This window comes from Sus scrofa, chromosome 1 (assembly GCF_054392235.1).
Source record: "Sus scrofa isolate SSC_HxYL_T2T_F1_AM1 chromosome 1, Sscrofa_HxYL_maternal_Yorkshire_Landrace_v2.0, whole genome shotgun sequence".
NCBI classification, from domain to species: domain Eukaryota; kingdom Metazoa; phylum Chordata; class Mammalia; order Artiodactyla; family Suidae; genus Sus; species Sus scrofa.
This window is the reverse complement of record NC_139383.1, coordinates 110,876,065-110,890,518: the sequence shown is the minus strand read 5'-3', so window position 1 is coordinate 110,890,518 and position 14,454 is coordinate 110,876,065. Positions and strand designations below refer to the sequence as shown.

At 36.2% G+C, this 14,454-nt stretch overlaps 1 protein-coding gene across 3 annotated transcripts in view; it reads right to left on the bottom strand.

Annotated features, from left to right (window-relative positions):
- LOC146406294 (uncharacterized) overlaps window positions 1-14,454 on the bottom strand; it is an 840,349-nt gene that overhangs the window by 278,789 nt on the left and 547,106 nt on the right. The gene's annotated exons all lie outside the window — the stretch shown is intronic.

Sequence of the window (14,454 nt, the reverse complement as noted above, 5' to 3'; positions counted from 1 at the left end):
CAAATGGCATTATTTTGTTTTTATGGCTGAGTAGTATTCCATTGTGTATATATACCACTTCTTCCTAATCCAATCATCTGTTGATGGATATTTGGGTTGTTTCCATGTCTTGGCTATTGTGAATAGTGCTGCAATGAACAGGCAGGTGCATGCGTCTTTTTCAAGGGAAGCATTGTCCAGATATATGCCCAAGAGAGGGACTGCTGGGTCATATGGTAGTTCTACGTACAGTTTTCTAAGGTACTTCCATACTGTTCTCCATAGGGGTTGCACCAGTTTACATTCCCACCAACAGTGCAGGAGGGTTCCCTTTTCTCCACACCCCTTCCAGCAGTTGTTACTTGTGGACTTATTGATGATGGCCATTCTGACTGGTGTGAAGTGGTATTTCATGGTGGTTTTGATTTGCATTTCTCTAATAATCAGGGATGTCAAGCATTTTTTCATGTTTTTGTTGGTAATCTATGTATCTTCCTTGGAGTATTGTCTATTCAGGTCTTTTGCCCATTTTTCCATTGGCTGGTTGGATTTTTTACTGTTGAATTGTAAAAATTGCTTGTGTGTTCTAGAGATTAAGCCCTTGTCAGTTGCATCATTTGAAACTATTTTCTCCCATTCAGTAATCTGTCTTTTTGGTTTCTTTTTGGTTTCCATTGTTGTGCAAAAGCTTATCAGTTTGAATAGGTCCCATTGGTTTGTTTTTGCTTTTGCTTCTTTTGCTTTGGGAAACTGACCTGATAACACATTTGCAAGGTTGATGTCAGAGAGTGTTTTGCCTATGTTCTCTTCCAGGAGTTTGATGGTGTCTTGTCTTATATTTAAGTCTTTCAGCTATTTTGAGTTTATTTTTGTGCATGGTGTGAGAGTGTGTACTAGTTTCATTGATTTACATGCAGCTGCCCAGGTTTCCCAGCAATACTTGCTGAATAGACTGTCTTTTTCCCATTTTATATTCTTGCCTCTTTTGCCAAAGATTAATTCACAATAGGTGTCTGGGTTTATTTTTGGGTTCTCTATTCTCTTTCCTTGGTCAGTATGTCTGCTTAGGTACCAGTACCAAACTGTCTTGATGACTGTGGCTTTGCAATATTTCTTGAAGTCTGGGAGGGTTATGCCTCCTGCTTGGTTTTTGTTCCTGAGTATTGCTTTGGCAATTCTGGGTCTTTTGTGGTTCCATAGAAAATTTTGAATTGTTTGTTCTAGTTCTGTGAAAAATTTCATGGGTAATTAGATAAGGATTGCATTGAATCTGTAGATTGCTTTGGGTAGTATGGTCATTTTTATAACATTAATTTTTCCAACCCAGGTGCATGGAATATTTTTCCATTTCTTTACATCTTCTTTAATTTCCTTGATTAATGTTTTACAGTTCTCAGCATATAAGTCCTTTACCTCTTTGGTCAGGTGTATTCCCAGGTATTTGATTTCTTTGGGTGTAATTTTAAATGGTATTTTATTTTTGTATTCCTTTTCTAATATTTCATTGTTAATATACAGAAATATTACTTATTTCTGAATGTTAGTCTTATATCCTGCTACTTTGATGAATTTATTAATCAGTTCAAGTAGTTTTTGGGTTGAGTCCTTAGGGTTTTCTATATATAGTATCAAGGCATCTTCAAAGAGTGATATTTTACCTCTTCTCTTCCTATTTGGATGCCTTTTATTTCTTTGGTTTGTCTGATTGCTGTGGCTAGGACTTCCAATACTATGTTGAATAAAAGTGGTGAGAGTGGGCATCTTTGTCTTATTCCAGATTTTAGTGGGAAGGCTTTTGGCTTTTCTCCATTGAGTATTATATTTGCTGTGGGTTTGTCATAAATGACTTTGATTATGTTAAGGTATGTTCCCACTATACCTACTTTGGTAAGAGTTTTGATCATGAATGGACGCTGGACTTTGTCAAATGCTTTTTCTGCATCTATTGAGATGATCATGTGGTTTTTGACTTTTCTTTTATTAATGTGGTGTATGATGTTGATTGATTTGTGTATGTTGAACTATCCTTGTGCACCTGGTATGAACCCCACCTGGTCATGGTGTATGATCTTTTTTATATGTTGTTGGATTCGGTTGGTTAAAATATTGTTGAGAATTTTTGCATCTATATTCATCCAATATATCGGCTGATAGTTTTCTTTTTTGGTGGTATCTTCGTGTGGTTTTGGAATTAGGGTGATGGTGGCATCATGGTAATAATAAAAAATAAATAAAATAAAAGATAAAAATAGGAAACATAGTTGGGAGAAAAAACGCATTGTTTAAAGGCCATTTTTGTAAGCAGGAGCAACAGAGTTCCTGCATTTATGGGACTTGAAATCTTGCAGTAATAACAATAACCTGAAAGTCACTTTCTTCACTGATAAAAGCTTAGGCATGGAAAGCATCCACTAAATCACAATTGTTGCTATCCATTGAGTACAAACTGGATTCCCTGTACAAAAAGCTTAATAAACTCATTTGCTTTTCTTGTGCGATCTGCTCCCAAGTTTTGTTAACTCTACTATGTAAATGTTTCACCACTGCCACATTGCACCAACATTTACTGAGTACACTGTGTAAAGTGGTGGGAAAAACTAGATAAACTGTCCTACTCTTTTCAAGGCACTTATTCGAGAGGAGACGATTTCTACAAAATATGGTCGAATGCTGTGATAGTCTATGTAAGCCCAGGGACCAGAAGACAGGGAAGGTATCTACCCATGTTCAAGCAGTCAAGGATGACTTCCTGGCGGATGAGGTAAATAATTAATTTGATATAGTTTAGTTGAGGCAAGGATAAGTTTGAGTCATCCAGGCAAGAAAAGTCAATAGATATCCAGGCCATGAATGCAAAATAAAGAAATCCATACGGGCATGCAATAAAATCACAGATGTTTGCCATGCCAAATTTTGTGGTCTGTGGAACTGACTTTGAAACTCTTAGTCCTAAAGGAGAAAGAAAATAGGAAAACTTGTATCTTGTTATCTCTAGTCTGTTAGTAAGACTGTCATCCAGTGAAAGACTATAAATTTGTGTCTCATGACTATTTTTTTTCTTTTCACTGCTTGCCTTAAATTCAATACAATGCCAAGCATATTGATCTGGGATTTGAACACGCTATATATTTTTTTAAAAAAAGGGAAGACTGAAAATTTGAGATGATAAATCAAAAGCTACCAGAACCTCTTGTGTGCACTTAATGGGCAAAAACAGGGAGTCCCTTTTAAATGTGAATGTTGTTTACAGAGATGATGAATGGGCTTTAGGTTCCATTCCTCTGAGCTTTCTTTTTATTATTACTATTAAATGATGGTTTTCAATGAGCCTCATTACTTCCCACTGAGACTCATTCCAGTGGCAGGAAGGTGAAAGGCTGCCAAGCCTGTGAGAACTTTGCTACTTTTTCTCTAATATGTGGTGTCCCATGAAAGCACTGTCATCAAGAGCTTATCATTTGTAAGAAAGATAGCATTGACCTTAAGGAACCAAAAGAAATATGAATTTAAGAAATGTACCCAAGACAATTACAAAATGGGATCATGAAGAAATTCTGCCCCTGGGATGGACTGACATAGTGAAAACCATTCTCCAACTCCACAGGTATCTTTGTGGAATCACATATTAGCTTACATAAAATGTATAGGAGAATGTAGCCAGATATTTGAAGTTATTTAAAACTGTAGTTGTGAGACAACTGCATGTTCCCATACAGTTGGGAAAAGGAGTATAGACAGATCCCCCATATCTCCTTTACCTTGATGCTCCTAAGGATCGAACCTTCCAAATTCACAGTACAATATCAGGATCAGGATATGGACATGAAGCAGTCAAGACAGGGAACATTTCCGTCACAAGATTCTTTTCTTGCCCTTTGACAGCCACACCCACTTTTCTCACATTCCACTTTACACTCTACTCTCCTCCACCTTGTCTTTATCAAACCCTGTCAACCACTGATCTGACCTCCATTTCAATATGTTCATCATTTGAAGAAAGCTATTTAAAGTTGCATACTTGGTGTAATCTTTGGGATTGATTTTTTTGCCTAAGCATGATATTCTGGAGAATTATCCAAGTTGTTGAGAAGTGCTTCATGATATATATATATATCACAGTTTAATTGTTCATCTATTGAAAGACTTAATGGGCTGGGTAGGTTCCACTCTCTGGCTATTCCCCAAAAAAGCTATGAATATTTTTATCAGTTTTTTTCAGAAAACATAAGTTTTTCATTTCTCTTGAATAAATGTCACAGAGTAATTTCATGTTTACTTTTTAAGAAATTGTTGAACTGTCCTCCAGAATGGCTATAATGTTTTATATCCCACTCAATATACTAATGATATAGTTTCTCTATATCCTTCTTAGTATTTGGTTCTGTTACTGTTTTTTATTGTAGTCTATTTTTAAATGATTTTTATTTTTTCTATTATACTTGGTTTACGATGGTCTCTCAATTTTCTACAGTACAGCAAAGAGACCCTCTCACACATACATATATACATTCTTATTCTCACATTATCCTCCATCATGGTCCATCATAAGTGACTAGATATAGTTCTCAGTGCTATACAGCAGGATTGCATTGCTTATCCATTCCAAAGGCAATAGTTTGCTTCTATTAACCCCAAATTCCCAGTCCACCATATTCCCTTCCCCTTGGTAACCACAAGTCTATTCTCCAAGTCCAAAAGTTTATTTTCTGTGGAAAGGTTCATTTGTACCATATTTCAGATTCCAGGTATAAGGGACATCATATGGCATTTGTCTCTTTCTGACTTCACTTAGTATGAGAGTCTCTAGTCACATCCATGTTGATGCAAATGGCATTATTTTGTTCTTTTTTATGGCTGAATACTATTCCATGGTGTATATATACAATTTCTTCTTAATCCATTCATCTGTTGATGGACATTTAGGTTATTTCCATGTCTTGGCTATTGTGAATAGTGCTGCAATGAATATACAGGTGCATGGGGTGCATGTGTGTTTTTCAAGCAAAGTCTTGTCTAGATATATCCCCAAAAGTGGGATTGCCAGGTCGTATGGTAGTTCTATATTTAGTTTTCTAAGGTACTTCCATACTGTTTTCTATAGTGTTTGTACCAATTTACATTCCCACAAACAGTGTAGGAGAGTTCCCTTTTATCCACACCCTCTCCAGCATTTGTTATGTGCACACTTATTAATGATGGCCATTCTGATTGGTGTGAAGTGGTACCTCATAGTTTTGATTTGTATTTCTCTAATAATCAGGGATGTTGAGCATATTTTCATGTGCTTGTTGGCCATATGTATATCTTCTTTGGAGAAATGTCTATTCAGGCTTTTTGCCCACTTATCCATTAGGTTGTTGTCTTTTTTGCTGTTGAGTTGTATAAGTTGTTTGTATATTTTAGAGATTAAGCCCTTGTCTGTTGCATCATTTGAAACAATTTTCTCCCATTCTGTAAGTTGTCTTTGTTTTGTTCATGATTTCCTTTGCTGTGCAAAATCTTGTCAGTTTGGTTAGATCCCATTCATTTATTTTTTCTTTTAATCCTGTTGCCCTAGGATACTGACCTGAGAAATTATTTGTAAGGTTGAAGTCAGAGAATGTTTTTCCTGTGTTCTCTTCTAGGAGTTTGATGGTGTCTTTTTTTATGTTTAAGTCTTTAAGCCATTTTTAGTTTACTTTTGTATGTGGTATGAGGGTATGTTCCAGTTTCATTGATTTACATGCAGCTGTCCAGTTTTTCCAGCAACACTTACTAAAGAGACTGTCTTTTTCACATTTTATATTCTTGCCTCCTTTGTTGAAGATTAATTGGCCATAGGTGTCTGGATTTATTTCTGGGCTCTCTATTCTGGTTCATTGGTCTATATGTCTGTTTTGGTACAAATACCACACTGTCTTGACAACCGTGGCTCTGTAATATTGCCTGAAGTCTGGAAGAGTTATGCTTCCTGCTTGGTTTTTATTACTCAGGATTGCTTTGGCAGTTCTGGGTCTTTTGTGGTTCCATACAAATTTTTGTATTATTTGTTCTAGTTCTGTGAAAAATGTCATGGGAAATTTGATAGGGATTCACTGAATCTGTATATTGCTTTGGGTAGAATGGCCATTTTTGTGATGTTAATTCTTCCAATCCAGGAGAATGGAATATCTTTCCATTCCTTTGAGTTCTCTTTAATTTCCTTGATTAATGTTTTATAGTCCTCAGCATATGAATCTTTCAAGTAATTCTGAAAGTTAGGCAGTTCTATCTCATTATGGCTTTAATGTGCATTTACTTGACGGATAATGATGTTGAATGTGTTTTCTTGTGATTATTTGTCATATGAACTTGTTTTGGAGAACTGTTTTTTCAAGTCTATTCCTCATTATCTTGTTGAATTATTTATTTATTTTTACTATTGAGGTGTGAGAGCTTTGAGAGATTGAGTTTATATTCCAGATACTCAACCTTTAATGGATAGTGGTTTGGAAAAATTGTCAGCTTCTTTTCATCTTTTTAAATATGTTTCATAGAGTAAAAGTTAATTTGATGAAGTCCAATATACCAGTTTTTCTGTTTGTGGGTAGTATCATTGGTATCAAGTCTAAGGACACTTTGCTTCACCATAGATCTTAAAGATTTTCTCCAATGCTTTTGAAAAGAACTTTTTTAATTTTACATTTTATATAATAAATTTATGACACACTCTGAGCTCAGTTTTTATAAAGGGAGATATTGAGGCTTTACTGTTCTTTCTTTCTTGTGGATGTCCAACAGTGTTAGTACCATTGGTCTATCTTTCCTCCATGGAATTTCTTTTGCAAATTTGTAAAAATCAGTTACCTGTATTTGCCACCAACTAATTTTGAGTTCTTCTGTTTCATTGATTTACCTGTCTATCCCTTCCCCAAGTAGCCTTGATCACTAAGTTACTATTGAGTATACATTCTTTCCCCTTTATTTTTCTTTTTTGACTATTTTGGCCATATTAATTCCTTAGCTTTCCATTTAAATTTCAAAATATTTTGTTTCTAAATCCTCCCCCCACCCCAAATGTGCTAGAATTTTAAAAGACAGTTTATTAAACCTATGTATCAATGTGGAAAGATTTGGAATCTTTACTCTGTTGAGTTTTCCAATCTATGAACATTGTATGTCTCTGCATTTATGTAGTGCTTTGATTTTTTCATTAGCCAGAGGCCTTCCCTGGTTGCAGATGCTGAGGTAGATAATGTTGAATCTTAATTTCAGGTCTAAGGCCACAATAATGTCCAGGGTTTTTAGTTGTGTTTCATATGAGGATAGGGAAAAGAACATCTACCCCATATTCCTGGAAGTGGTCTTTAACCTCTTTTGCTAAAGTTTTAACCTCTGCATAAGTAAGCCACAGAGCACCTTGATATAGCCCAACTGCCTTCTCCCTCTAACCAAATTACATTATTGTCCATATTTAACAAATATTTAACATTTGTTTATAGTATAATCACTCCTTTGTGCCAGTGTTAAATCACCACCTACTTACCCCTCTAATATTTTTCCATCTCTCCCCCAAACCACTGGCAACTTTATTATAAAAAATTAGAGTGGCTTGCCTCCTTTGGTAGTCTGCTCACCGCAGAACTACAAATACGTGGGGGACAAGAAGCTGACCAAAGATAAAGCTTTTTTTCTTTATTTTCTTTCTTGATCTTCTTAGGGCTGCACCTCTGGCATGTGGAAGTTTCCAGACTAGGGGTCAAATCAGAGCCCTAGCCAGTGGCCTATGCCACAGCCACAGCAATGCCAGATCCAAGCCACATTTGCAACCTAAGCCACAGCTTGCTGTAATGACAGATCTTAAACCCACAGAGAGAGGCCAGGTATTGAACTCATATCTTCATTGATTTTAGTCAGGGTCTTAACCTGCTGAACCACAATGGGAATTTCCCAAAGATCAATCTTAAATGAAATAAAACAACTCTGAAATCTCAAAAGGTAAAGAATATTTAATTTACCAACCAACATGAAAATCTACTTATAATTTTATAGAATCTATCTTTTTTCATAAAGTGAGGTCTTATTAATAGTTAAACAGCATAAATATATAAAGGTAATATTTTTGAGATATTAATTGATGCCAAAATTATTTTTAGGTGATTTTGAAGAGTCAATTTAAGGTAAATCTGCTTGAAGATAAAGAACTTTTCCAATTTATTTATTTATTTATTTACTTGGTAAAATTGATATTAATAAGGAAATAATGATTTTCACACACAAAATTAACATATTCTCCTTCAAGTGTATAATGATGATATAAAACCCCAAAGAATTTAAAAAGTTCAAGGCTAAACTACATTAACAAGTGCATAATTATTCCTGGAAATTATAAAACCTAGATCTCCAAATAATAAGTAGCTATATTTAATACTTATTATTTCATAAATGTTAAGCTGTTTCCTGAAAAAATATGGGAGCAAAAGAGCAAAGGAGGGAAAAAGAGGAAGAATAAAGGGGAAATATTTGTTGTAGGAATTCTCTAGTCTACAGGCAGATTTAAATGAAATTGTTTGAGTCCCAGGAACCAATCACTGTTCTGGCAGGAAACATGTGCTCAACATACACTTTCTGACTATGGACAAATTGAAAAAAAGAAAAAAGTACTTTTGGCTCCTCTTCTCTGAATTGTCTTTTTTCTGAGGTTTGATGAATATCAGGAACAATAACATTGCCACTTTTAAAACATTTTGAGATTTTCCTCCAATTCTTGATTTGAATATTATACTTTCATTTAATTTTTTTTCCTCTTTTTTAAGAATTCCAAAATTTTCCTTATCGCTTTCAGTATGAAAAGATATATAATACCTTATCTTCGGCCAACATAGGAAGCCTTGATCAAGTAGATAATAGCACTCTGAATCATGGGTTTATACTTTGCATAGCATATTTTTAGCTATCATTACTGGATGTCACTTTTACTAAAACCTATGAGGTAAATATGACAGGTATAAGCTACCCTTAATTTACAATGAGGAAATAACCAGGAAGAGGTTAAAGGTCAAAAGCAGTACAAATGACTGAATATAGAACCAAACTCTATCCTCCTGACCCCTTACCTTGAGATTCTCCCTCTAGATTCTTAGTTTTTTAACTGAGAGAGGAGATAAAGGATGCCTGGAAAGGTCAGGGATTCTAACAGGCATCCTGGAATCCATATGCATATGTACTAAACACCATCTATTGACTTAATAGATGCCTTGCAAACATATGCACAGCCATTCTCACATACATATAAGGATGTATTTGCAAGTATCAAATGTAAGTCCACTTTAAGTTGTTACTGAATTCATATTATCCATGTTACTCCAAGGCACTGGGGAGGAAGAAAATTTCCTCTACCCTTCTAGGTTCTTCTGGCTAGTCTAACAATTAAATTGATATGAGATAGGAGAAAAACTAAACAAAATTTAATAGTTATATACATAGGAAAGACTCAGGAAAACTGAGTAACTTGGTAATACAACCAAAGCACTCACCTTAAATACTATCTGTAGCTAAAGACAAAGAACTTGAGTCTGGGAAGAGTCAGTTATGGGAGGTTACCAGGAAAAGGCCAGTAAACAGGGTAATCCTGTGATGCATATTTAACCCTTCTTCTTAGATAAGAGTTTTTAGAGATTTGGTCATCCTCTTCTTCCAGGTACAGCAAGAAAGATATCCTTACACATGGAGATTTCCTTTACAAATAAACACATTCCTTACAGAATGGTAACTCCTACTTGGTTTTCAGACTTCTTTCCATATCTGCTGTTTCTTAGAAAGTAGTTAATATGCCAAAGAGACATATTTTAGAGTGGGAAATTCTGTTCCCCTACAAAAGTCATAGGAACTATCTTTTTTTGTTTGTTTATTTTTTGTTTGTTTGCTTGCTTCTAATAGATGCACCTGTGGCATATGGGAATTCACAGTCTGGGAGTCCAGTCAGAGCTGCAGCTGCCTGCCTATGCCACAGCACAGCAACATGGGTTCCTAGCTGCATCTGTGAACTATACCACAGCTCACAGCAACACTGGATCCTTTACCCACTGAGCGAGGCCAGGGATGAAACATGCATCCTCATGGATACTAGTCTGGCTCATTTCTGCTAAGCCACATTGGGAACTCCTCAAATCTTAAATTAATACCTTTTTAATATCAAAGGTCTCTAAATTTAAAAAGCAAGGGAAGCCATGCTTTAAATCATAATATCCTTTAATTAAAAGCACTCATGGATTAGCTATGAACTTGGGAAAAGCAGGAACAAAATTTTGAGATCTGCTAAAAGAAGCCTAGTCAGCATTCTGTTCCCAATGACATCTTATATATGGTACCACATGAAAAGAAGGCACGGACCAGAAAAGGGTCATAGAGCTCTTTTCTATACTAGGACATGAGCATAAGGGAAGGAGTTCTCCTGGTTTGTATTCAGTTTACTGATGCCTGGAATATGTTGGAGGATCAAGTAATTTTTCTTTACCAATCTGTTCTATAGAAAGAATGAATGAAATGCCAACTATACTCAATGGAACCAGAAAGTCAGCCATCAGACTGGCTATTATAACAATAATGCTACATTTAAACAAGGTACCCTCATAAAACCAAGGGAGCCCAGAAACAATTCTAAATGATGCATTAATATTTTCACACAACCACATAGCACCTTTCTCCCATGCTTAAAACATACTTCAATATTAATATCAATGACTGCATCTTAAACTTAGAGATATCATTGAATTTTAGGTGTGGGCATTAGCAGAGGATTCAAGCCATGCTGTCTCAAGTGAATTACAAAAAATAAAGGAGAATGGGACTCCTGCCTGGGCTTTGTGTTCATAGCAATTAGTTTGAACTGCCTAGAAGCTGACTTTAAATAATTTTATAGCTTGTGTGAGATCTCTGCCATTTACCATGTGTGCCCTTCCTATTTTTATGGAAACCAGGACCTCATTCTGGGACTCCTGTCTGTCAGAGCTGCAGGTGAAGGCCAGCTGGGGCCAGAAGCACTTTGTATGAATATTAGCATCTGAAGAGGCTTTCTGGACGCCTTGTGTCTTTGGGGACTTAATGCTACAGTCAGATGCAATAGTCCTGCCTCGAAATTTCCTTGCAAGCAAATCCAAATCTTTAAAAATGAGCAGTCTGGGCCTGTGGCTGAAATCTTCTTCAGAAAAGGGTCTGGTTGAGGTTTTAGGTTAAGGCAGAGGAGAAGGAAAATGGGAGCAAGGCAGGATGTCAGAGACTGTGTGCTCTGTCAGAGTGATTGAAGTTCATTAACAATTATTTCCAGCTCCCCACGGCTGTGTGTGCATCATACATCACATGCATTGCCCTTGATTAATGGGTATAACACAATCTCTTGTCATAGGCAATGTGGGTTTGCAGAAAAATCATACAGAAACACAGTTTGCCAAAAAGATATTTGCAAAAATCTTTCCTCTGTCAAATATTAATGCCGGCTACTCAGAGAGAAATCGAAGGCTAATTAATTCCTGCACTGAAGGAAAGAGTGTTAATCCAGTTTTCAGTATCCTGAAACCTATAATCCTTACAAAGGAAAATCTTTAATGAAGAAAACCAAAATTACCCACATGAAAAATCTTTCGATCCAGGGGAAGATTGTTATAGGAAGAAAAAGGTTAGTATGCTCATAGTATTTCCACCCACCAACTAAAACAAAGAGGTGTTTCTTGACCTTTATTTCTACTGCCTATCTGATAATCAGACCACATCTATTTAAGAATCTACCTAATTGAAGTCTTAGGATCACAAAGAAGTAATTAACACATACCAATTAACTGAAACCAAGAGGTCCACATTTGGCAAGTTCAAATAGTCATAAAATCAAACCACTTTATTTCTGCCAGGAACTTCAGTGGTCATAAAAACAATTTCACCTAATTTTGCAGGATAAAAACGAGGGCTGATATGCGGAGCCAATCTGAAAATGCCTAGACTGGCTGGGGATTGAATGCCAGATGATATTTAAAAAGGGAAGAAGGTGAGAGAGTACGTTTTAAGTATTATTTTTTTATCATTATATTATACCACTATTTTCTACCATCTGTGCTTTAATATTTTTAAATCAAAAATATACAATATACAGAGTTTAAACAAGTTGAAGAAGATGATGAGTCTGCCTAACTTAATAAATGGGCAATGCTCTGAAAGCTCTCACTATGGTACTCCCTGGTCACAAATTTCTCTTATTTGTCCTGTGGAAGATGGGGCAAGGCACTAATCTGAATTTTGTTTTCATCATTCTTCTATTTTTACTTGTAGGTTTACCATTTATATGTTGTCCAATTAACATGAATGATTTCATACTGTATGCATTCACTAACAACTTGTGTTTTTCACTGTTTTTGAGATTTATCATTTTCATGTTAATTCGTACTACTACATTAATTGTAACGGCTGTCTAATATTCCAGTATAACAATGCCATACCTTATTCATTCTCCTACTCTGTGGATAAATGAAACCTAGCTATTTGGGCTGGGAACTAGAATGACCTGAGTCAATGTAATGTAGCTGTTTGTTCCAGAAGAGCCTTCTGCAGAAACAGAAGACTATGACATCCTAATTAGTTTTCTAGTTATCTCCATGAAACTCGTGCAACTTGCTTTATACAGGAAAATAATTTGCACAATTGGGAAAACAACTCTTTTATAAGTACAAGAGTCTGATCATTTGGACACAGCATGAGCTTATTAGAACAAAGGTAAATAAAAATCTACTATTATAAACCCAAAAGAAAACAAGAGAGAAAGAAGATCTAAGCAAAGATGAAACAAATAGAAAACCACTAGTAAGATGGTAGTTTTAAATCCAACCCTGTCAATAACATTACATGTAAATTGTCTAAATGTAAAAAATAGAAATGCACAAATGATTAAAAAGCAACATCTAATTATCATCCACAAAATATCAACTTTCAATATAAGAAGAAATGCATTAACAGAAAAAGGATAGGAGAAGACATAGCGAGCAAACACCAATCAAGAGTGAGCTGGATAAGTTAATATGACACAATTATCTTGGTCCTTTCTGGTTTAAGGGCACATCTGAAGAAGCCAGAAAGGGAATCCCCTGGTGGCCCAGCTGTTAAGGATCTAGTGTTGTCACTGTTCAGGTCACCTCTGTGGGGAAGGGGCCGGGGGTCAGGGGGGTTGATCCCTGCCAAAGAAGCACGCCAAGGGCATGGCCAAAAAAAAGAAGACGGGAAGGAAGGAAGAGTAGCTTATGAGGATGACGCAGCTTTGGAAGCAGGGGCCCTTTGCACTCAACATGAAAAGGAAGAGGAAACAGTGGCCTCTGGCTATGGGAACTAGAACGTTCCACTGGGCCAGGTTGCTGTCAAGGACTTCAACTGCTGCTCCCTCTTTCTGCAGCCCTGCCCCAATGTAAAACTTTCACCCTGAGACTGACTTCTGAGCTCCTTTTTTTTTCAAATGCCTTCATTTCATAATTTACAGAAAAAACTGAAAAGTGGGGAGCACCTTATATTTATTTGTTTCATATACCAACCAGTGAGCTACCTAATGCTTCTAGGACACCTCGCTTGAGGAAGTCAAGGAACTGAACACATTGTAATTCAAAACAGAGCAGTTCTTGGTGTGGTATCAGCCTCTCATGTAGAACATACGGCATCTCAGGGGGGAAATGCTGTGTTTACATCTTGATGCTTGTAATATTATTAAAAAATATCTGTGAAACAGAGTCTGAGGTGGAGGGAGGGAAGGTGGGAAAGTTTCAGATTAGAAACAGAATCATTTAATTTGAGCAGCCTTGACGAAATGATTAGAAAGCAAACTGAAACTGATCAAGATCTTTCTTTTAGTGTTTGTTGCTCAAATCCCCACTGTTTCAAGTGCTCAGCCCTTGCCCTGTCAAGTGATCCCACGAGGCTCATCCAACAGAAAGAATAGTAATGCCTAATGTTTATAAAACTAGAAATGGCCATCACCACAAATGTGACACATAATCACACCACCTCAATCAGTGGCATGGATTCAGATTAGTTGTGTCCTGTGAAGGTAGTGATTTATCCCCCACTTTAGGCTAGAGATTGACTACAAGGATGAAGCTGAAACTGAGATTTCACAACATAAAACTGTTGAATTTAGAATGGGTAAATAATGAGGTCCTACTTTATAGCACAGGAAACTATATCCAGTCTCTCAGGATAGACCATGTTGGAAGATACTATGAGAAAAAGAGTGTGTGTGTATACATATATGTGTGTGTGTATATACACACACATATATGTATACACACACACACACAACTGGATGACTATGCTGTACAGCAGAAATTGGCACTACACTCTAGTAAAAACAAAACTAAGAAAAAAAAAACTGTTGAGGTGACCCAAGATAACACAACATAAAAGATGAGGTGCTCTGGGTCAGCAAAATTTCATTGTCAGCTTCAGGAACTTCTTGCATGTCAAGTTATCAGAGCACACACCTTTTTCATC